Source organism: Sciurus carolinensis, unplaced genomic scaffold, assembly GCF_902686445.1.
Source record: "Sciurus carolinensis unplaced genomic scaffold, mSciCar1.2, whole genome shotgun sequence".
Classification (NCBI taxonomy): Eukaryota; Metazoa; Chordata; class Mammalia; order Rodentia; family Sciuridae; genus Sciurus; species Sciurus carolinensis.
Genome location: NW_025920137.1, coordinates 1459715 through 1482350, shown reverse-complemented (window position 1 = coordinate 1482350; position 22636 = coordinate 1459715). Strand labels below are relative to the sequence as shown.

The 22636-nt window shown below is 34.8% G+C and overlaps 1 long non-coding RNA gene across 1 annotated transcript in view; it reads right to left on the bottom strand.

Moving 5' to 3' along the window:
• Positions 1-5329: 5329 nt before the first annotated feature.
• Positions 5330-22636, bottom strand: part of LOC124974213 (uncharacterized) — a 72980-nt gene continuing 55673 nt past the window's right edge. Inside the window, exon 3 of the long non-coding RNA XR_007106764.1 lies at positions 5330-6386. This is a non-coding gene — a long non-coding RNA (uncharacterized LOC124974213). The remainder of the gene's footprint in view (positions 6387-22636) is intronic.

Below are 22636 nucleotides of genomic sequence, written 5' to 3'. Positions count from 1 at the left end.
AAGAAATAAATATCCATAAGTCTGAATTGATAAAAATAGATGATTGACAAACTAAATAAATGGAGATGAGTAGACAAATATCCTGTAATTATAAATATTTGTTTGGTTACTGATGCCTCAAGGATATAAAGCATAGCTTCTTTCCAAAGAATACATCATGAAAAGAAGGCAAAAATTTAGTTAGTTTTAATTGGATACATACAATCTCTGGCCTGAAATAAAGAGCACACTGTCAATTAAAAAACCTTGTTGGTAATAGATATCTTTCCCATGATATGCTGAGGGTGGCACTTTACTCCTGTGTCTTCCTCTTAAAACCCCTAGTAATGACTCAACACCTCTAGTCATGAGGGAAACTTTAGATAACCTTAAATGGTGAGACATTTTACAGTATGTAATCAGTAATTCTCAAACAATAAACATCATCCAAACAAGAAATATCTGCAATCTTGTCACAGTCCAGAGGGGACTCATGACACATGAATATTAAATAAAATATGGGTGCTGGATGGAATATTCTAGATCAGAAAAAAATAATTATATAAAAAGAAAAAATACAAATAAATATGTCCTAGTGTTAAGGTTGATTCATTAGCTGATTCAAATATGCCATTCAAGTGGGAGATGCTAATAAGAGGAAAACCTGGAGTTGGGGTAGAGAGAGACCCTCTGTACCAACTTTGTAACTTTTCTGTAAGTCTAAGACATTCTATTATTAATGCTTGTGTAAGAATTCATATAGTGATTTTATTTATTTATTTACTTTTTATTTTAAGCATATACCTTTAGGAGCCTGGATAGAGTTTATATAATGTAAACCTTAAAGTAGCATAGTAAGCCTATGTTTATGACTGCATTTTGTTGCTATATTTACCCATTTAAAGCAGCTCATATACTTATAATTAGACCTATTAGTCATTTTTTAATTTTTCTGTGTTTTTCATAGTTGGTTTTCATACTCATGCTTATAAAGAAAGTGTAAGAATAGACAAACTATTGAAACAAGTTATGGATTGTTTATTATTGCAGTATTGAGATTGCTTTGGTTTCTCTTATTCTCTTTGGCAGTCATTACAGTACTCAATACACAGAACTCTGCCACCATCACAAGCAACAAAACCTAATTAAGAACAGAGCACTATAATGAGTCTAAATTTTTCTTCATGGGATGGGGAAAACAACACAAATTAGAAACACTTTACAGATTGGGGCCAATATTTCCTCCTAAACTCCACTGCATCTAAAGATTCCTGTCACATGTATACATCTGTTTACTGTTTTCTAAAAAAGCATTAAACATCATTTTGTAATTTTAAAGTAGTCTGAGGTATAATTATAACAACAAATTGCATATATGTAATCATACAATTGAATATGTTTTGACAGTTGTGTGAAGCCATCACCATAGTCTAAGTCTAGTTATTGAACATGTGTAGTATGCCAAAGGCATTCCTCTCACCCAACTATCCCATCCCCCTCCTTCTCTAATGAAACAGCCACTAATCTTTTATTTCTATCACTACAGACAAGTCTACATTATCTACAATTTCATAGAATTTGAATAATATTTTGTACTATTTTCATTTAGCAGAATTAGTTTGAGATTCATCCCTGTTGCTGTGCATATTAATAGATTTTCCTTTTTACTGTTGAGTAGTGTTCCCTTGAATGGATATACCAAATTCATTTTATTATTTATCTTTTTATGGATATTTGTGTTTCTAGCTTTTGGTGTTGCAAAGAAGTTGGCATGAACATTCAATTACAAATTTTCTTATGGACAAATGTTTATTCCTGTTACACAAACATCTCTAAATGAAATGGATTTATCATTAGTAGGCGGAGTTAAAATTTTAAGAAACTGTTCCAACTTTTTGGAAAGTCAATGTATCTTTTTCATTATTCACAGTGGTGTTTAGTTTTTTAAAAGTAGATAGATTATATAAAACAACAAAGAATAATAAAATATACTGTGATGATAAAAAGTAGCTAGCCCTTGCTAGTCACAGTGGCCCATGCTTGTGATCCCAGGATCTTGGGAAGCTAAGGCAGGAGGATTGCAAGTTTGAAGCCAGCCTTAGCAACTTAACCAGGCCCTAGGCAACTTAGTGAGACCCTATATCAAAATAAAAATAAATAAATATAAAAGGACTTGGGATGTAGCTCAACACCCTTGGTTAAAAAAAAAAAAGTAGATTTACCATGTTTTGCCTAATTAGTACACTCTCAAAATGTATGCTTCTTATATCTCATTGTAGATTCCTAAGCACAATGTTTTCTTGTAACAATAAAATAGTGTCAAATAGAAAAATTAGCTTTTCAAAATTCAGAGGTGTACAAAATTGATAGAAAAATCTAGGACTGATTTTAACCTAGTATTCTGGACTGAATGTTTTTTGTGCCCCCATCCCACAAATTCATATGTTGAAGTCCTAAGTCCTAATGTGACTGTAATTGCAGTTAGGGCCTATGAGGAAGTGATAGGGCTCTCTCTCCCTGAACCCTCAACCATGTGAGGACATAGAACATGGCCATCTGCAAAACAGGAAAAGAGCCTTCACCAACAACTAAATTGGCCAGAACCTTGATTTTAGACTTTCTACCCTCCAGAATTGTGATAAAATAAATTCCTATCATCTTAAAAAAAAAAAATCTAGGGCATGTGTGATTGAAGTTAATTTTACTATGTAGTTAGATATTTGTCAACTGTTCGAAGATAAGTGCAAACTGTCTACATTTCTGAGATCCATAAAAGTACTTCTGGACTTGAAATTCACTTTTATATCTCATATTTATCATGTGACAGCATTATCACTCAATCTTGTGTTTCAGATTATCTGACAGCAATTAATAGATAATATCTAGAAATATATAAAATTATATATATTTTATAATATATATTATATATTATATTATATATAATATATTATATATATTATGTATATATATAATTCATTTCTTTATTAAATTCCCTAAGGGTGAGTGTAAAACAAAAATAACATAAATTGTTTTCAAAAAATTTGAACTATTTACCTCATCAATGACCTTATTGACCCAAAATAAACCATTTCTCCTTACAAATTTATCATCTCAGGTATTCCTTACAGTAACAAAATATTGACAAACACAAAACGTTTTCTCAGTCACATAATTAAACTTCTTGAAGCATAGTATTATTCATGTTACTCTATCATTTATAATCCTTCAATGATATTTCACTGTCTGACTCTAGTTTAGCATTATGCATTTTGTTTTATTTTTATAATTTACTTCAATTTGTGATGATACTAAATGTGACTCACCACCCTTCCTCAAAAATATAATCAACTTTTCTTTTTTCCCTACCAATTTTTTTGTCCTTCATCTTTTTTTGTTTTGTTTATTTAATTTTAATTTATTTTTATTGTAAACAAATGGGATACATGTTGTTTCTGTTTGTACATGGAGTAAAGGCATACCATTTGTGTAATCATAAAAACAAAACAAAACAAAACAAAAAAACTATTCTTTCACTCTTTAATTGTTTTGTAGAAAGTTAATTACCATAAATGAGTTGGTTTAATTCTGAACTGTCAATTTCATTTTTTGATCTATATGTGTTTACTATAGCTTTGCATTAGGTTTTGAAATCAGGAAATAAGAACACTCCAACTTTGTTGTTTTCAAGTTTGTGTGTGTGTGTGTGTGGCTATTCTTGGTCTCTTGCATTTCCTGAAGAGTTTTAGGATCAGCTTGTCAATTTCTGCAAACAAAACAAAACAAGCCAGCAGGGTCATGCATGCCTGAAACCTAGTGGCTCAGAAGGTTGAGGCAGGAGGATCAAGAATTCAAAATAATTCACCATAGCCAGATTGTGGAACCAACCTAGATGCCCTTCAGTTGATGAATGGATAAAGAAACTGTGGCATATATATACAATGGAATATTACTCCGCAATGAAGGATGATAAAATTATGGCATTTGCAGGCAAATGGATGAAACTGGAGAATATCATGCTAAGTGAGATAAGCCAATCTCAAAAAACTAAAGGACGAATGATCTCGCTGATAAGCAGATGAGGACATATAATGGGGGTGGGAGGGATTAGCATTAGGGTTAGGGTTAGGTTTAGGGTTAGGGATAAGGAGGGTGGTAAGAATGAAGGAAAGAAGGACTGTATAGAGGGAAAAGAGGGGTGGGAGGGGTGGGGGGGAAGGGAAAAAAATAATGAATCAAACATCAATGCCCTATGTAAATGTATGATTACACAAATGGTATGCCTTGACTCCATGTACAAATAGAGAAACAACATGTATCCCATTTGTATACAATAATAAAAAAAAAAGAATTCAAAATCAACCTCAGCAAAAAGTGAGGTGCTAAGCAACTCAGTGAGATCCTATCGCTGACTGAAATACAAAATAGGGCTGGGAATGTGGCTAAGTAGGGCTCCTGAGTTCAATCCCAGGTACCCAAAAAAACAACACCACAAAACAACAAACAAACAATAACAAAAATCCCCTGCCCCAAAACCATTTTGGATTTGGGTAGAGATTTTCTGGATTGTATAGTCCAATTTGGGATTTATTCATTTTTGAACAATTCTTTCCGAGTCCGATTCATCACAGACTGTTACTAAAATTTATTACAACATCATTTCATAGGGATAAAAGGAGATACTAATCGGGTAATAATGAAATAAAGTGGTAGCTTATGAAGCACGGTGGAAAAGAAGGTTAGTAATATAATTGCAGCTGAATGTTCTAGAGTAGTAGTTTCCAAATTCTTGTGTATAATTGCTCTCACTTTGCAGTGAGGCTGAATATGGTAAATCTAAATGAACTTTTTATTCAGAAATTGCATTTTTCTTACTTTGGTTGTTATAATATCATTTAAAAATAATAAATCAAAGTGGTATATTTTAATTTCATAATGTGCTTACCAGCTCTATATTTGTTCAGTTTTTATTTCCTTTTAAATGACATAAAAGTTTAAAACTCTGGAATCTGTTCTGTAAAGCACCTCTGTACCAGTCAAGATTCTTAGTTGTAAGAAATTAAAAAAATAACTGAATAATTGAAAAAGAGAATGGATTCATTAAAATGATATTGGATAGTCCATTAACGCTCTTGGTTGCGGGTAGAAAACTATGATGGGAAGCTTCTTTTGTCGCTCCACTAGTTACATACAGTAATTACAGTTTGTACCTCAGGAAGTTTCCAGAAACACTTCTCATAGTCACATTCTAAGAATATGAACTGACACCATATTTTAGTGTTAAAAGCCTAGTGCATATAATGGGAACTTTTTAAAGCTCCAGTTTAGTTTAAAGCTCTCTGTGATCGTTCAATTAAAATAGACAAATGTGCATTGACCACCCACTATGAGCACTTGGCTAGTCTCCAATCATGAGCTCTGCCATGTTTGACTTGGCTTGGAAACAACTTAGCCATGTTAAGTGTATCTCCTTGCCTACCAGTGAATGAGGAAGGAGAACTCTCCAACTCTGTTGGGTTTTGATACTAAACAGCACATCCCTGAGAGTCCTGCTTGCTGCACCTGATATATACAGAGAGAGCAGGAAAAAGAATAATTACAATCAGGCTTCTGCTAGCTGTGCTTAAGATCAACAAGTCAGCAGAGTGCCAATCAGTGCATTTTTACAGAAGCTTGAGTTGGGAGCTTCCCTTTTCTCACAGCAAGATGACTGGTTTGTGGGAAACAAACAACCCTTGCATGCCTTTCCAATCTGTAGTGGCCCCACTTCAAAAAAACAAAAAAGTGAACATGCACATACATACACACACCAAATTGGGAGTGCAGAAGTGGTTCCCTGTGGTGTTATATATAAGGGATGTCTTGAAGACATTGGTCTAAGGAGTTCTTTATGGGAAGCAAACAATTTGACCGAAGCAGCAAAACAATCAACCTTTATAAATTTGTTTATGTGTTATGGTAAAGGCCTTAGCTAAGAAACATTGTGTCAGGTCCACTATTTTTTGTGGATCCTGAGACTACCTTTGTATATACTGAAATACAAAAGTTTCTGTTGGTAGCATAAACTCTTAGTCATGGGAACACCAAATGAGAGGGTGAACAAGGTTTAATTTTTAATGATATACTGTGTATTAGAGTTCAAGCTTACTATACCTTATAAATAATAGATTAAATTTATTTGAGTATAATACAAAAGTATTTAAAAAGTAAAATTGATTTCTGACTTTTTAGATATAATCAGTATGATGTATTTTGTAATTACAGCAATTTATAATATGCAATGAAAGTAAATTTATTAGTCTGTTTCTGTTGCTGCAATGTCATAATAGAGGCTGAGTTTTTTACAAAGGAAAAGGTTAATTTAGCTCACAGTTCTGGAGATTCAGACTTGACATCAGCATCATTCAATTCTGGTAAAGGCATCAGAGGAGATTTCATCACAATGGCAGCACCCATAAAAGGAGAGATAACATTGGAAGGCAGGGAGTCAAAGTGAGGGGAAGAGTAAGGCTTGCCTTATTATAATAGCCTGCTCCCAAGAACTGATTCAGAGTCCCACAAAAACTATGTTAATCCTTCCAAGGGTATATTCCTAATGACCTTGCACCTCCTACTAGGCCTCATCTTTTAAAACTCCTATCACTGAATTCAGTAAAGTAGCAGGTTACAAGATCAATGCTCATAAATCCAATGCATTTTTATACATAAGTGATGAATCTTCAGAAAGAGAAATTAGGAAAACTACCCCATTCACAATAGCATCGAAAAAAATAAAATATTTGGGAATCAATCTCACAAAAGAGGTGAAAGACCTCTACAATGAGAACTACAGAACACTAAAGAAAGAAATTAAAGAAAACCTTAGAAGATGGAAAGATCTCCCATGTTCCTGGATAGGCAGAATCAATATCGTCAAAATGGCTATACTACCTAAAGTGCTATACAGATTCAATGCAATTCCAATTAAAATCCCAATGATGTACCTTGCAGAAATAGAGCAAGCAATTATGAAATTCATCTGGAAGAATAAAAAACCTAGAATAGCTAAAGCAATCCTCAGTAGCAAGAGCGAAGCAGGGGGTATTGCAATACCAGATCTTCAACTCTACTACAAAGCAATAGTAACAAAAACGGCATGGTATTGGTACCAAAACAGACAGGTAGATCAATGGTACAGAATAGAGGACATGGACACAAACCCAAATAAATACAATTTTCTCATACTAGACAAAGGTTCCAACAATATGCAATGGAGAAAAGATAGCCTCTTCAACAAATGGTGCTGGGAAAACTGGAAAACCATATGCAATAGAATGAAATTAAATCCCTATCTCTCACCCTACACAAAACTCAACTCAAAATGGATCAAGGACCTCGGAATCAGACCAGAGACCCTGCATCTTATAGAAGAAAAAGTAGGGCCAAATCTTCAACTTGTTGGCTTAGGATCAGACTTCCTTAACAGGACTCCCATAGCACAAGAAATAAAAGCAAGAATCAACAACTGGGATAGATTCAAACTTAAAAGCTTTCTCTCAGCAAAGGAAACTATCAGAAATGTGAAGAGAGAGCGTACAGAGTGGGAGAATATCTTTGCCAACCATACCTCAGATAGAGCGCTAATTTCCAGAATCTATAAAGAACTCAAAAAGCTCTACACGAAGAATACAAATAATCCAATCAACAAATGGGCTAAGGAAATGAACAGACACTTCACAGAAGATGATGTACAAGTAATCAACAGATATATGAAAAAATGTTCAACATCCCTAGTAATAAGGGAAATGCAAATCAAAACTACCCTAAGATTTCATCTCACCCCAATTAGAATGGCGATTATCAAGAATACAAGCAACAATAGGTGTTGGCGAGGATGTGGTGAAAAAGGAACACTCATACATTGCTGGTAGGGTTGCAAATTAGTGCAGCCACTCTGGAAAGCAGTGTGGAGATTCCTCAGAAAGCTTGGAATGGAAACACCATTTGACCCAGCTATCCCACTCCTTGGCCTATACCCAAAGGACTTAAAATCAGCATACTGCAGAGATACAGCCACATCAATGTTCATTGCTGCTCAATTCACCATAGCCAGATTGTGGAACCAACCTAGATGCCCTTCAGTTGATGAATGGATAAAGAAACTGTGGCATATTTATACAATGGAATATTACTCTGTAATGAAGAATGATAAAATTATGGCATTTGTAGGCAAATGGTCGAAATTGGAGAATATCATGCTAAGTGAGATAAGCCAATCTCAAAAAACTAAAGGACGAATGATCTCGCTGATAAGCGGATGAGGACATATAATGGGGGGTGGGAGGGGCTAGCATTAGGTTTAGGGTTAGGTTTAGAGCTAGGCTAAGGAGAGCGGTAAGAATGAAGGAAAGAAGGACTGTGTAGAGGGAAAAGAGGGGTGGGAGGGGTGGGGGGAGGGGAAAAATAAAATAAACATCATTACCCTATGTAAACGTAAAAAAAAATAAAAATAAAAAATAAAACTCCTATCACTTCTTAACAGTGTCACTCCAAGGACCAAGCTTCCAATATATTAACCCTTGAGGGAAACATGGCAAAGTCCAAATTAGAGCAGTAACAAAGAGGGTATTATTTGGAAATGGTAAATATTTTCTGATGGAGTGAATTTGGAGTAGAAAACATAATTTTTAGCATATGTTTTCTGTTGGTACACTGTGTAAGTGCATGTGAGTATGCATGTGTGCGTGTGATGCACATGTACAAACAGGGGGGTAATGAAGACAAGATATTTTCTTAAAAATAAATGAACAAAGGCCCTTGGCAAATATATTAGCTATTTATTGCTATATAACAAATTACCTCAATTAAGTAATTAAATAATAAACATTTATTATCTGAGATTCTTGGGGGTAGTTTAGTTGGATGATTCTGGCAATGATTCTAGTAGGTTATAGTCAAGGTGTCAACTGGGATTGTATTCATCTAAAGGCCAGGTAATGAATGTCTGGAGAATCCTCTTCTAAGATGGCTTATTCAACATAGGGATTATTTGGCTGTGTTCTCACTGGCTACTGGCAAAAGAATTCACATATTGTCTCTATTGACCTACTCGTAGTGCTATACCTATTCTCTTACAACATGCCAACCAGCTTCCCACAAACTAAGTATAGCAAGAGACAGAGTGACAAAAGTCACACTGTCTTTTACCTGCTCCTGGAGATCACATTCTATATCCTATTGGATGCATAAATTTTCTCTGTACAAAGCCATGAAAATCAAGAAACAGGGATCCTTTGGGGCCATTTTGGGGACTGACAATCATTGTACATATAAATGTTTATTTTTTTAGTTTTATTTTATTTTTAATTGACAAATGTAACTTTATTTATGGAGCACTATGTGATGTTATCATGCATGAATATATTGTGGAATAAACAAATCAGGCTAATTAACAGATCTTTCTGTAACACTAGGATGAATGTTTTCTGACTGAGTTGAGTTTTATCCCTCTATTAGGTAATGATGTATCTTAGTTCTTACCATAAACACAATGTTTTTCTTTTCTTTTGTTTTTCAGTGTTAGTGAATCAAACCTATGGCCTCATAGCACACTAGGCAAGTGTCATACCACTACTGAGATGCATCACCAGCCCTGAACAATTTCTATATTTGACTTACATGAAGAGATTCAGGATAATCAAGTCTGAAGATATTTTGTCTTTATTTTGTAAACACCTTAATTCTTGGGCATAGGTTGTTAATGTCCCATTTCTTAACATTCCTTTTATTTCATGTATATAATTCATTGATAACATATAGATATGTCTTACTATTTATATTGAACAAAAAATGTCAACAAAAATTTGCAAATATATTTCTTTAAGTTTTGCATTTACACTAATTATTCCATCACTCAATACCTCCTTCATCTAATGTGGTGTTGCTTCAAGAATCCACCATGAAGAATGCCTTTAGATTTAAAAAGAATGGTAATTTACTTGCCAGATCTCTCTATTGTAAAAAAGGATCTAGAAAATAGGTGTAACAGTGTGTTTCTGGAAAAACTGCACAACAATATGATTTTCTTTCCTCTCTGTTCTTCTCTCCGGAAGGATAAATTGGGAATAAAATATATGTATTTCTTCAAGAAAGACTCTCACAATAAAACAACTCCTAGAGAGAACACAAAAATGGCGTAAAAATCTTTAAAGTGTTCTTTTAAAGTCTATTACATTCCAAAGTATTATTTCTAAATGGAAGTTTTTTTCCTTGCTTGATAAGCTTTTATTTTCTAATATTATATACAATTGCTTGCCTTAATGCGAAAATTCAAATTTCAAAAAGCATTTTATTTTTCTCCAAGAACATTCAGGTTGAGTTTTGCTTCATGTTTTAACCTTGGTTTTGTTTCTAGGCAGATATTACATTTCTAAAGCATGTCTTTAAGATGATTGAATAACTAATTTTTATATACTTTGATATAATTTTATTGCTGATAACATAAATATCTTTTTAATTGAAGAAAGTAGAAGACTAAAGGGTTTCAAATACAGCATTTTATATTTTCTGGCTTATTATTTATCACTGAAAACAAGTTGTTACTGAAATTTATTCATTAAAATATAAAATGAAAAAAATTAAGATGTAGTTTTGATTTGAATATGATAAGGTTTTTTTTTTTTAATACTCAGACAAAAATGGAATATTTTCAAGATGTTAGTTAAGTCTATCTTGCTCAAATGCTTTGGTCCTAATTAATTCCAGAAATGTCCGATATGGAACTGCTATAACAATTAATATGAAAATATATAAATTATATTTTATAATAACCAGTGTCAGAATGTGGTTGGAGTTTGCATGGCACATTGTCTAACTTAAGGTTATGTTCAGTATTGTTGAATTAAAGAGCAAATCATTACCCTATGTAAATGTATGATTACACAAATGGTATGCCTCTACTTCATGTACAGAGAAACAAGATGTATCCCATTTGTTTACAATAAAAATAAATTTAAAAAAAAAAGAGCAAATCAGAAAACAATTCCAGATGTGGTTAGTAATAGTTGATGGGTGAATCTTGTAAAATCTTTTAGGTCATCCTAAGAAATTTTGTCTTCAATCTGTTTGAATTGACATTTTTAAAAGATGGCTCTGAAGACAAATAAGAGAGCTATTGCAGTATTTCAGGTAGGACATGATAACTTAGACCAGGGTGGTGGCAATGGATGCAGAGGTAATGAAATAGTTTCTGCAGGAAGTAAAATGTACAAATTAGGAGATGGATTTAACATGAGAAAAGAAAAGAGATACAAAAAAAAAAAAAATCGTGAACAAATGTTTTGACTTGCGTAACTGGTTTACTGGTCATATCGGTCATTGAGATGTGGCTCCTGTGTCACCGGCCAAAAGTGTGGTGTTAAGATCCCTATCCAATGATGAGGATCTTTTACTTTTTGTAGGAAGAACTTTGAAAGGCTCTATAATTAAAAAAAAAAAAAAAAAAAAAACAGTGGTTTTTAACATTTATTCTGTTTAGACTAAAATTTCAAATTGAAACTGTATTATTAGCATAATTATGAGAAATTCATAAGCTATCCTTAGGAGTTTCCAAATCTACCTTTATACACAGGTATGGACTTTCTGACACTTGGTGGCAGCCACCACTTTACACAATGATGCTTTTAGAATATCGCCCTCACTCTTTGGACTACTTAGTAGATGAAAGCAGAAACTTATTTATGACACATTCTCCAAAGGGAATTGACATAAAGGAAACCCTGGGATGGCTGGAAGAGTATATGGGTTGTTTCCCAATTCGTTGTTCATGGGAAGTCATCCATGTTTAGCAGAATCAGGCTTGGCTGAGCCATGGGATACAGAGGTCTGACTCCCAGGAACTTACAGTCATGAGAGACTGTTTCAGATAGCCTAGGGTAGGTGATCCTGTACAGAGTTGGTTCATCGTCTGAGGACATGTTAATTCTCTAAAAAAATGGCTTCCCTAACTCCACCCCATCCTGTTCCTCACAGAGGCCCCTCCTGGTTCCCCTTTACCTGCAAGAAAATAAAGGAAGAAGGGCTTCTCCATCTTGTTTTGAGGCCAGATCTTGGCATGACCCAATCCGTCACACCCCCTTCCATTTGAAAAGATTATTGGCTCTTGTGTTTATTTGATTAGATAAGTTTCTTGGTGGTTAATCAATAGCTGACACCATCCTGCGACAGAAACTCTTTCCCTCATTCACGCGGGATGTGGCAGGAGAACCCCACACATTTATTGTTTCTGTGGTTTCCTAGATGGTCCAGTGCCTGGTTACCTGGTCAGTTTGAAAATTTGCTCTAACCCAGCCACCTATAGTACAACTGGCCCCAAAGGATGCACACTCAGACCTCTGACTAGCTGTATGTGCACATTTTCAACTGAATTCACAGAAAGAGAAATCTTCAGTATTCATATTGTTCATTGATTTCTAGCAACTTTTAGAAGAAACACTAAAGATGTAGAGTATCCTACAAGGTGGAAATGAAATCCCAATACTTCTTGTGAAAATATTCAGAAAGAAACAATTATTATTATTACATAATCAATCTCTTCAATTGTGGAGCAAGTCAGTAAATCCATAACCTGAAAATCTCAGACATTAAACAAAAGCCACTGAGATCAATGCACACTGGTCAATCAGGCAAAATCCAAGTCATAATGGAGTCAGCCAAAAATTATTTATAATTACCAAAAAATGTCTTCCTACCTTCCCATTCATCGTTTGCAATAATTTCCATATAATTTGCATGAAATGCAGTTCCTTACATCTAAAATAACTACAGAGAATCCCAGCACAAAAGAATAAAGTCAGAACACATAAAGAAATTTAAAATATAGATATTAAATATCTATTACAATATGGCCTCAATCCTATCAGTTCCATCTAACATTGCCCAAGAATTAAAACAAAAACATTTTCTTGCATGATGTCATACTTGATTTCCTAGAGAAGAAAATGTGCCATAGTAGATATGAACAATTTTTTTCTTTCAAAACATATTTATCTTAATTACTGAGCACTTATGTAACCACCATTCAGGTTAGTATTCTTTTTGGAAGAAAGAACCCCCACAACTAAATAAAAAATAGATGATGATTTTTTTTCAAGTTCTCAGTTTTGGAGGACATTCGTTGGAGTTTTTCTCAAAAATCTGATTTACTTTTGATGTGGCTATTGTTGCACTGCCAAATAAACCTAAAATATAATTGTGGATTAAGAATTGCATCAATTCAACTATAACCATGTCATAAATAGCCAATGGTTCTTTCTGAAATGTGATATGAGTACCTATTCCTAAATTGTACTTCTTATTTAGGGAATGTATAATTTCTAATTGATTGATACCATGACAGACAAAATGAATAAATAAACGGGGCATGGTGGGAACATTGTGGTGGAAAAGGTACACTCCTGCACTCCTGGAGGGACTTCAAATAGGTGCAGCCATTACAGAAAACAGTATGGAGATTCCCCGGAAAACTTGCAATGGAACCACCATTTGACCCAGCTACAGCACTCCTCCATTTAGACCCAAAAGACTTAAAGTCAGCATAGTACAGTGCCACAGCCCCATCAATGTGTACAGCAGTTCCACAAGAGCTAAACCAGGGAATCAACTGAGGCGCTCTTCAACAGGTCAATGGATGAAGAGAATGTGGTATAAATACACAATACCGTATTATTCCGCTTTCAAGGATAATTAATTTATGGCATTTGCAATTAAATGGACAGAGCTGGAGAACATCATGCTAAGTGAAATAAATCAAGCCAAAGAACATATGCTGATGCTAACTGACAATGAAGGAGGGCAGGTAGGGGAGAAAGGAGGTCCTTAGCATTAGATAGAGGAGAGTGAAAGAAGAGAAGGTGAATAGGAGTAGGAAAGATACTAGAATGCCTAAGACATTATTACCCTAGTGCATATATGATATATGACTGGCGTAATTCTACATCATGGACTACCAGAAGTATGAGAAGTTATACTCCATTTATGTATGATATGTCAAAGTGCAATCTCCTGTTGTGTATAACTAACTACAAAATAACAAATAATGAAAATCAATATATATTTGAAATTCCACGTAAAAGAGGGGGCAGAATAGAAGACACAGACAAACCCACACCTTTATAGTCATCTGATCCTTGAGAGAGGTGCCGAAATACACACTGGGGTGGAGATAGCCTTCTAAACAAAAGGTGCTTAAAAACTGGTTCTCCCTATGCAGAAAAATGAACCTGGAACCTTATTTCTCACCCTGCACAAAAAGCAACTCAAACTGGATCAATGCTCTAAGAATTAGAGGAAAAATGATGCAACTTCTAAAGAATAACGTAGAGTCAACACTTCAGCCTAAAGGCCCAAGCAACACCTTTCTACATAGGACCCCTAAACCTCAGGAAATATGCCAAGATTTAACTAATGGAATGGTGTCAAATTAAAAACCTTAGGCACAACCGAGGAAATGATTAAGAATGTGAAGTAAAAACCTAGAGAATGGGAGAAAAACTTAGCTAGCTACTCTTCTGACCAAGGATAAATATCTGCAATACAAAAGTCCTGAAAAAACGTCACAGCCCAAAATCAAATAACCCAATTAATAACAGACCAAATGAATTAAACAGAAGCTTCTCAAAGGGAACAGAGTGAGGGAACATGGCCCCATTTTCAAAGTCACTGCATTGTCAGGGTGGGCTCTGAGGGCCCCAGAGCCGCACCATGGTCTGATCTCTAAGATGTCGCCTGGCAGCTTGCCAGACATAGCTGCACTCATAAACAAGTTTTAGGAAGTAACTCTGGTTGGCTGTTGTACATGAGGCCATCCTGGTATCTGCCTGGAGACTGTTCCTTGATAGGCTGACTTTCCTGGTAGTCTACTCTCTGATAGGCTGATGTTCTCAATATAAGTCGGAGACTTGTGGAATAAAGCCCTTTTGGTTCCTGTGATCAAGAAAAGCGTACGTGTTGTGATTGCCCACCGCCTGCGGGCGGTGGGAGATCATACTGCATGTTGAGTAGAGGGCTCAGAGAATATCCTAAGATTAGTCACACCTCTGTGATGAAGAAACCATCTTTTCAGAAATGTTTCTTTTTTTCCCTGCTCACCAAATTTATTTATTTAGTTAGTTTTTATTTTTTACAGACTGATTTTGATTCATTGTACACAAATGGGGAACATCATTTTGTTTCTATGGTTGTGCAATTAGAATTTGCTTATCTACTTCATAGAGTTGGGTAAGTATTGTACTTACATCTTATTTTTGAGGCAATTAAAGGATTTGTTAGAGAATGATTACCATCCAAAAGAAAATCTTTTTTTTTTTTTAAGTTATTTAAACATCAGATGAAGTATATGATTGCATGCTTCTCTGGAGAGTTCTGGTGAGGATCATACTTTATTTCTAGGGAGTTACAAGATTGATTATGGAATAGTTATTGTTCTTAAGAGTTCCTGGGTTTTTTCCCAAAAATACTTTAATGTCATGTAAAGGTTGTGTTAGAAGAAAGTAGAAGACTGTTGTGTTAAATTCATTTCAGGAAAGTAAAAATTTAAAAACCCAAGTGTTGAGAACAGGGTTCATAAACCAGCTTCTGCTGAGACAGTGTTACAAAGAAAGTGCTATCCTGATTGTATGCCTCTGTATCTGTCTGACCCTTCTCTCCTTGACCAGAGTGTGGGGGTTTTCAACATTTCAGGACAGAGAGAGAGCAATATTCAATGGGGAAGGAAGTTTGTACTGGGACAGTATTCTCCTATGAAAACCCACATGTCCTTTCTTACAGTAGATACATCCTTGCCTTCAGAAATAATGCTTGCTTTCTCTCAAAATTTTCTTTGGTTTCCATGTCTCCATGCTGTCCAGAAGAGCTGTGACAGTCTAGTTCTGCTCCATGATCAACCCTCCTACCACTCTTTCTGGACATTCCTCTCTAAATTCATATATCCAATTATTCAATTCTATCCCATCTACCCTCTCCTGCCAGCTCCTCATCCTGCATTCTTATTTTAGAGTGTTATTTTTCTGTCTTTGTAGGTGCCATCTCAATTTTTTTTTTCAGAAAGTAAATACTGACATAAATAATTTCAGACCTTCTTTTAAAATAATCCTAAAAGCTATACAGGATAGGATATTGCCTTTTACTTCTTCCAGACTACATAAACTAAACCTTTCTATAAAGAGAGGTTGCCTGCTAAAAAAAACAGAAAGCCAAAAATTCAGTTATCCTGATACAGTGAATGTATCATACCTGGTTTTACATATTTATTTTAGAATCATTCAGAAATCAGAATTCAGTTTTTAGAAGAAAGAAAATAATATAGGGCTGACTTGTCACGTGGTGGGAGGTTTTCTGAATGTAGCATCAGAGTGACTTCTTTGAGTAACTCAAGACAGGTGTCCATGGAGTCAAGCAGGCCCTCTCAGCAAGTGTGGGTCACACTCTCCTCTCCCCAGGGCTGCTGGGGAGTGCTATTGCCAGGAGATGCTGGCGCAAGGTGGGGTCAAGGATCCATGCTGATGGTTCAAGGTAAAACAAAACCAAGAGTAGAAACTTTTCTTTGTGTGTGTTCTGTTTCTTTTTAAACATTTTATGAGTTATACATTTTGGTGTCCACTTTCAGAATGTTACTGAGATACTAATAGAAAATTGTTAAATTAGTTTTAAATTCTCAAAAAACATGCTCTTAGATTTTGACAGGTTACAATGTGTATTGTTTTGTTTATTGTTTTCAGCATAAAGAACTCATTTGCTTCTTCATTTTTCTTCTGAGAAATGCCAAATCTTCAAGATAGATGTTTTTACCTATTGAAAAATAAAACCTAATTAAATTATCTTTTTTGTGATATCATAATGTTTGATTTACTATAAACTTTGAGTAGTTTTTTTAATATAAATATTTTTACAGAAAATTTAACTGTAAATTGAAGTGGCCATCATAATTTTTTATGGAATGTTTGCACAAATATTTCTAACAAGATCCAAGTATTATCGAATACTCTCAATATATTAACAAACATTTACAGCTGAACCTTCTGATTGTTGGACAAAATTGCATTTAGGAAATAACTCCCGATATTGGGGAAGTGTAATTTTCATTGTAGCAATGGAGTGAGTCCTGGTAGTAATTGGTCTAACTTAAATGTGCCCTGGCCTACCTATGTTGAATCTAATGACTATTACCCTTTTTAGCATTCCTCCTGATCCTTGCCTTCAACTGTTCACTTATACATCAAATATTTATTGAGGACTGATAACATGCCAGGTAAAATTATAAGTACAAGAGGTGAAATACCGAGAGACACGTACATAGAATATCCTGCTTTTGTGGAGCTTGCATTTATTCAGTCAGCTTTTTAAAGTGCGACAGGTATTCCTCCAGATTCCATGGGTTCAACACCATAGCAGGTTTATGGAACAAATCCGTCCACCCAGTGATCCCACAGTTCCAAGTAGCCATTAGTGAATTATGCCTCAGAATTGTCATCTTTTGATAATAGTGCACATTGATGCTTATGGGCCTTTCTTGAACTTTACTACAGCCAGAACTGGTTTGATTGGTCTTGTTGTGTTGCATGGACTGGCCTCCATCTCCTGGGCTGAAACAATCCTGCCTCACCCTCCTGAGTAGCTGGGATGACATGTGCATGCCACTCTACCCAGCTACAATTGATTTTGATGATTTTTATGTATTAGCTAATTTAATCTCAGTAACTCTTTAAGGTAGAATTATCATTATCCCCATTTACAGATGATTGAGGGGGTCAGGTCCCCCACCTGTGCAGAAGGCAGTGAATAGAAGAACCAGAATTCAAATCTGGTACTTCTGGCAGCAGAGACCAAGCTTGTATGCAGCCTAGGAAAAGGACACCTAGTCTAAGGACTATGCTATGGACTCAGGAAAAAGTGAAAATAATTGGCTAATAATAGTCAGCAACTAATTTTTTAAATTGTGTGTTTTTAACTGATGGTTTGCAGTACTGTGTAGATGGTCCTCCATGAATTGGACCTGAATTGAAGAGGTGCACCTGAATTCCTTCCTCTTGGAGATAGATAGTTCCTGTTAGTGTGACCTCTGGAAGCCCTGCTTAACTTGTCCTTTTTGAGACCAGACTCTAAATGCTATCCACATATAAATATTAATGTCCATGTGGTTCCATCAAAAGAAAAAATTAACTTCTTTCCACATTTTATCTTTTAACTAGTATATTTTTCTGCTCTGCTCCTGACAATGGTGCAGCTACTTTGCTAAAAATTCTGTTCTTTATCCAGAACATTTTTGTGTTAAGAAATTTAATATATTTTGCACTAAAATTCACACTCTCAAGAAAAATAAGTCAGTTCAGACTAGAGGTGCTGAAGTATTCAGATTCTAATTAACACCAAAATAGGATAATTCTTCTTTTGTACTTTAGTATTTTTCCTCGTGTTGTTCTGTCAGATCTCATTAATCTACAAGGTCTGCAGTAGCATCTCATTTTCTTTTATGCCACCAGTTTATACCCCAAAATGGAATAACTTAGTTGATGGTTCATAGCCTCAACTTTGGGGTCTTCCTAGGAGTGATTGGTAAAGTTACTGAGATTTGTAATATAAAAGCACATTCAATGTAGTTGGCATCACTCTTTTATGAAAATGTAACTTTTCATAAGTGTTTTATGTATTTTAACTACTTATTGGATAAATATTTTAAAAATTGCATTAAGTAGCAAAAGGCAAAGATAATACCTATCTTCAAATTATGTACCTCCTGACCAAATCACAGTTGTATTTACCTTCTCCATCAAGACTTTGGTTTCAAATGAACTCCAAGACATTTCTTAGTGTCCCAGTGTCTACCATTGTGCTTGCAGTCTTTGAATGATATCTATCTGAGAAATGAAATAGTGGCAACTTTTGATCTTTGAATAATTAATACTGCATAGGTACTCATTTAGATTACTTAACTTTGCCTGAATGAATCATCCCTCGGCAGTTTCAGTCCCTACTGACAACCTCGGTGGTCAGAACCCCATCTAAGGGGAGTCTCAGAGAAAAGAGGATTCCTTCCCTTCTTTTCTCCTCCTTTGCTCCACATTCATCAGTTAAAGGCCACTGTTAGGCAACCCCCTGTCTCTACTCTCTAACTCCAGGACACAAGGATTTTATTTAGCAGTTCCCTTTGCCTAACTCCATACAGAGGGATCTGCATAGGAAGTAGCAGGGCCCTTTCTTAAAGAGTATGCATTTTTTTTTTTCTTTTCAACACCCTAAATACCACTTGAAGAGAACAGGATAGTGGTTAAAACAATATTTCCTTCTCGGAGAAGAAAAGCATAGTGGAATAGAACTGGATTTGCAGGTAATAGTTCTGCCACTCTAGGAGGATCTGTAGAAGGTATCATGTGATTTGACTCCAAAACACTGGCTGATCTGCTTTGTTTTCAGTCCCTGTCTGAAAGGGTGTGTGTGTGTGTGTGTGTGTGTGTGTGTGTGTGTGTGTACGCATGTGCACAAATTACAGACAGTAGGACCTTATCAAGTTTTAAACACATTCATAGCTTATGTAAAGATGTGTATCATAAGGATGATATTTGGTTATTCTCCCCCTGAACCAATGTGGCAATGCCCAATTGAAACCAACCTTCTTGTTGCTGAGCATTCTGGGTGAGGTTTGGCACTCTGTTCACTTGTCAACATGAAGGTTTCTGCTGTTCCTTCATACCTCACAGTGTTTCTCAGCTTGTGTTATGAATCACATTTCTTAGTAATAAAAGAACTGAATTTTTTTTTGCTTAAAACCATGATGATATGACATTTCCATTCATTTTGCCATTTTATAAAATATATACTGGATTATTTTTTAAGTTGTGCTGTGATGAGCTTGAAGTTCAGTTTCCACTACAATCATCTTAGAAAATATATAGTTTTTTAGAAAGATAAACATGCCTTAAGACTTTGTTGAGTAGAAAGAAAGTCATATTTTGGCATTACTAGGAAGCAGAGTTGTTTTCTTATTACAAATAAAAGAGTGGAATTATGTGACTATTCAGGCTAGAAACTATATATGCCTTTCTCTGTAAATTATTTTATCTTTTTGTGTTCTACAATATTGAAAATTCTTGTGTGTGGCCCTTGCTGAGTTTTTAAGGTTTAGATTTATCTTTCAATAACCAGTAAAAGAAAAAAAAATAATATATTAAAAACTTGTCATGAAGCAGGTTCTCTCTGCTGATACCTAATTAAATTCCCTGTGACACTGGTCCCCATTTTTGTAAATGAAGAAATTTTGTCAGGGTTCATACTCCTTCCACTGGTGTCTTGCCCATGGGAATTCTGACTTGAAATTGACTTACTGTGGAGCAAATGGGAGACCCAAGGGATTTGGGCCTTGAGGCCTCATAGTTCCCTAATGATCCTCAAGTCTTTTGTGTTATTGTTGAAATTTTGCAACCTAACTGTTCTCATTGCCAGGAGAAAGACCTGCAGATCGAGAATAAAATCTCAGTTTCCTATGTGCTCCTTTAGAATTTTATGGCAAAGCTAGTCAGTGGATTTTTTTCTTTAATTTAATTTCATTTTTTGATTTACCATAAACAAATGGGGTACAACTTTTCATTTCTCTAGTTGTACACAATGTAGAGTCACAACATTTGTGTAATCATACATGTACATAGGGTAATGATGTTTGTCTCATTCCATTTTCTTCTCCCGTCTCCTCCCCATCCCTCATTGCCTACACAATCCAACATTCCTCCATTCTTCCCTTATCCTCTCCTCCCCTATGTGGTATCCACTTATCAAAGAAAACATCTGGCCTTTCATTATTTTTGGGATTGGCTTATTTCACTTAGCATGATATTCTCCAAGTCCATCCACTTACTTGCAAATGCCATTTTATTCATCTTTATGGCTGAATATGATGAAACACATTAAATTTCAACAATAAAGACAGAAATAAGAAGCTAAAAAAGGATACTTCAATAAATCTGTTTTTGATAAAATAAACAGATTAAACATTAGTTAGAATATGAAAGTGCTAAACAACCCACTAGTAAATAGAACCAAATGGACATACAGGGCATTGAATCCAACTACTTTGGGGTACACTGCTTTTGCAAACCCACATGAAATATTTTTCAAAATGAACCTATATCATGTTGTAGAACAAGTCATAATGCATTTCAATGATGAGAATTCCTATTCCTATTTTCATTTTATGAAAATTATGTAAAACAGTAGAGGGTAAATATCCTAGGTTTTGTGGGCAATGTGATCTTTGTCACTGAAGTCTGAAAGTATCCATAGACAAAATGGAGGTAAGGATGGAGGGAGGGAAGAAGAAAGAGAGAGAGAAAGAGGGAGAGACAGAGAATAAAGCAGTTCATCAATAATACCTCATAAAAACAGAGATGGTAGGGTGCTGTATTTGACCAGCAGGCCATAGTTTGCTTGCTTCTTAGGTAGAACATGCTCCCTAGTTATAATACAATTAGATAAGAAAACAATAACAAAAAGAAAATGAGACTCTCCCTATACAAATAAAAATTAAGAACACTTCTAAGTACGCCATAATTCAAAGAAAAATAAGGTTAAATAAATGTAAAAATAATATGGAATACTGACATCTGTGTTATTTTCTAATATTCAGTAGAGGTCCTGGGGGAATTTGCTGATTCAACATTTGGGGCAGGATATGAACAAGATGAACTTAAAACCTTTTGTGAGAAGGCAAAGTGAAGAAAATTTTCAAAAATCACTAGAAAATTCGACATGACTTTGAAACAATTTTAAAAGTTTAACAAAGTTGAGATGGCTTGTGTACTAAAAGACAATGATAAACCTCTAAAAATATTTAGCTAATAATCACTATTAACGTTTTAGTATCTTGTAACCTGTAGTAAAATAATGAATATATGCAATAACCACTAATGGACACTAAAACTATAGGTGAAAGAGAGAGAGTAAAATTTATAGTGGATAAAGCAGGCAGGTAACAACTGAACTAGCTCAACATTCTCAACATCCCCCAAAAGCAGCAAACAGAAAAGGTAAGTCTTGGTAAGAAAGTATTCAACATCAGCTATGAAGTATTCCTTCAGGCCTTAATCTCCTCAAACCTCTAAATCAAATTACTGTTTATGAGAAATTTAGGGCAACATAGAAATAGGTAAAGGTAAGCACAAGAGATAGTGAGCAAATTCCCATACATAGAAATATCTAATGGAATAAAAGACATATATACTACAAAGGTAAAATAATTGAGAAGTAAAAACTATAGCTAAACACCTACGTTTTGACTTCCTTAACAAGACCCCCTAAAGTAAAAGAAGTTCAATCAAGAATAAATAAATGGGATGGATTCAAATTAAAAAGTATCTTCTAAGCAAAAGAAACAATCAATAATGTGAACAGAAAGTCTATAGGATGGGAGAAAAATCTTTACCACATGAGCCTCAGATAAAGCATTAATCTCTAGGATATAAAAAGAACTCAAAAAACTCAACAGCAAAAGAAAAAAAAAAAAACCAATCAATAAATGGGCTAAGGAACTGAATAGACACTTCACAGAAGATATATAATCGATCAACAAATATATGAAAAAATGTTCGACATCTCTAGCAATTAGAGTAATGCATATCAAAACTACTCTAAGATTTCA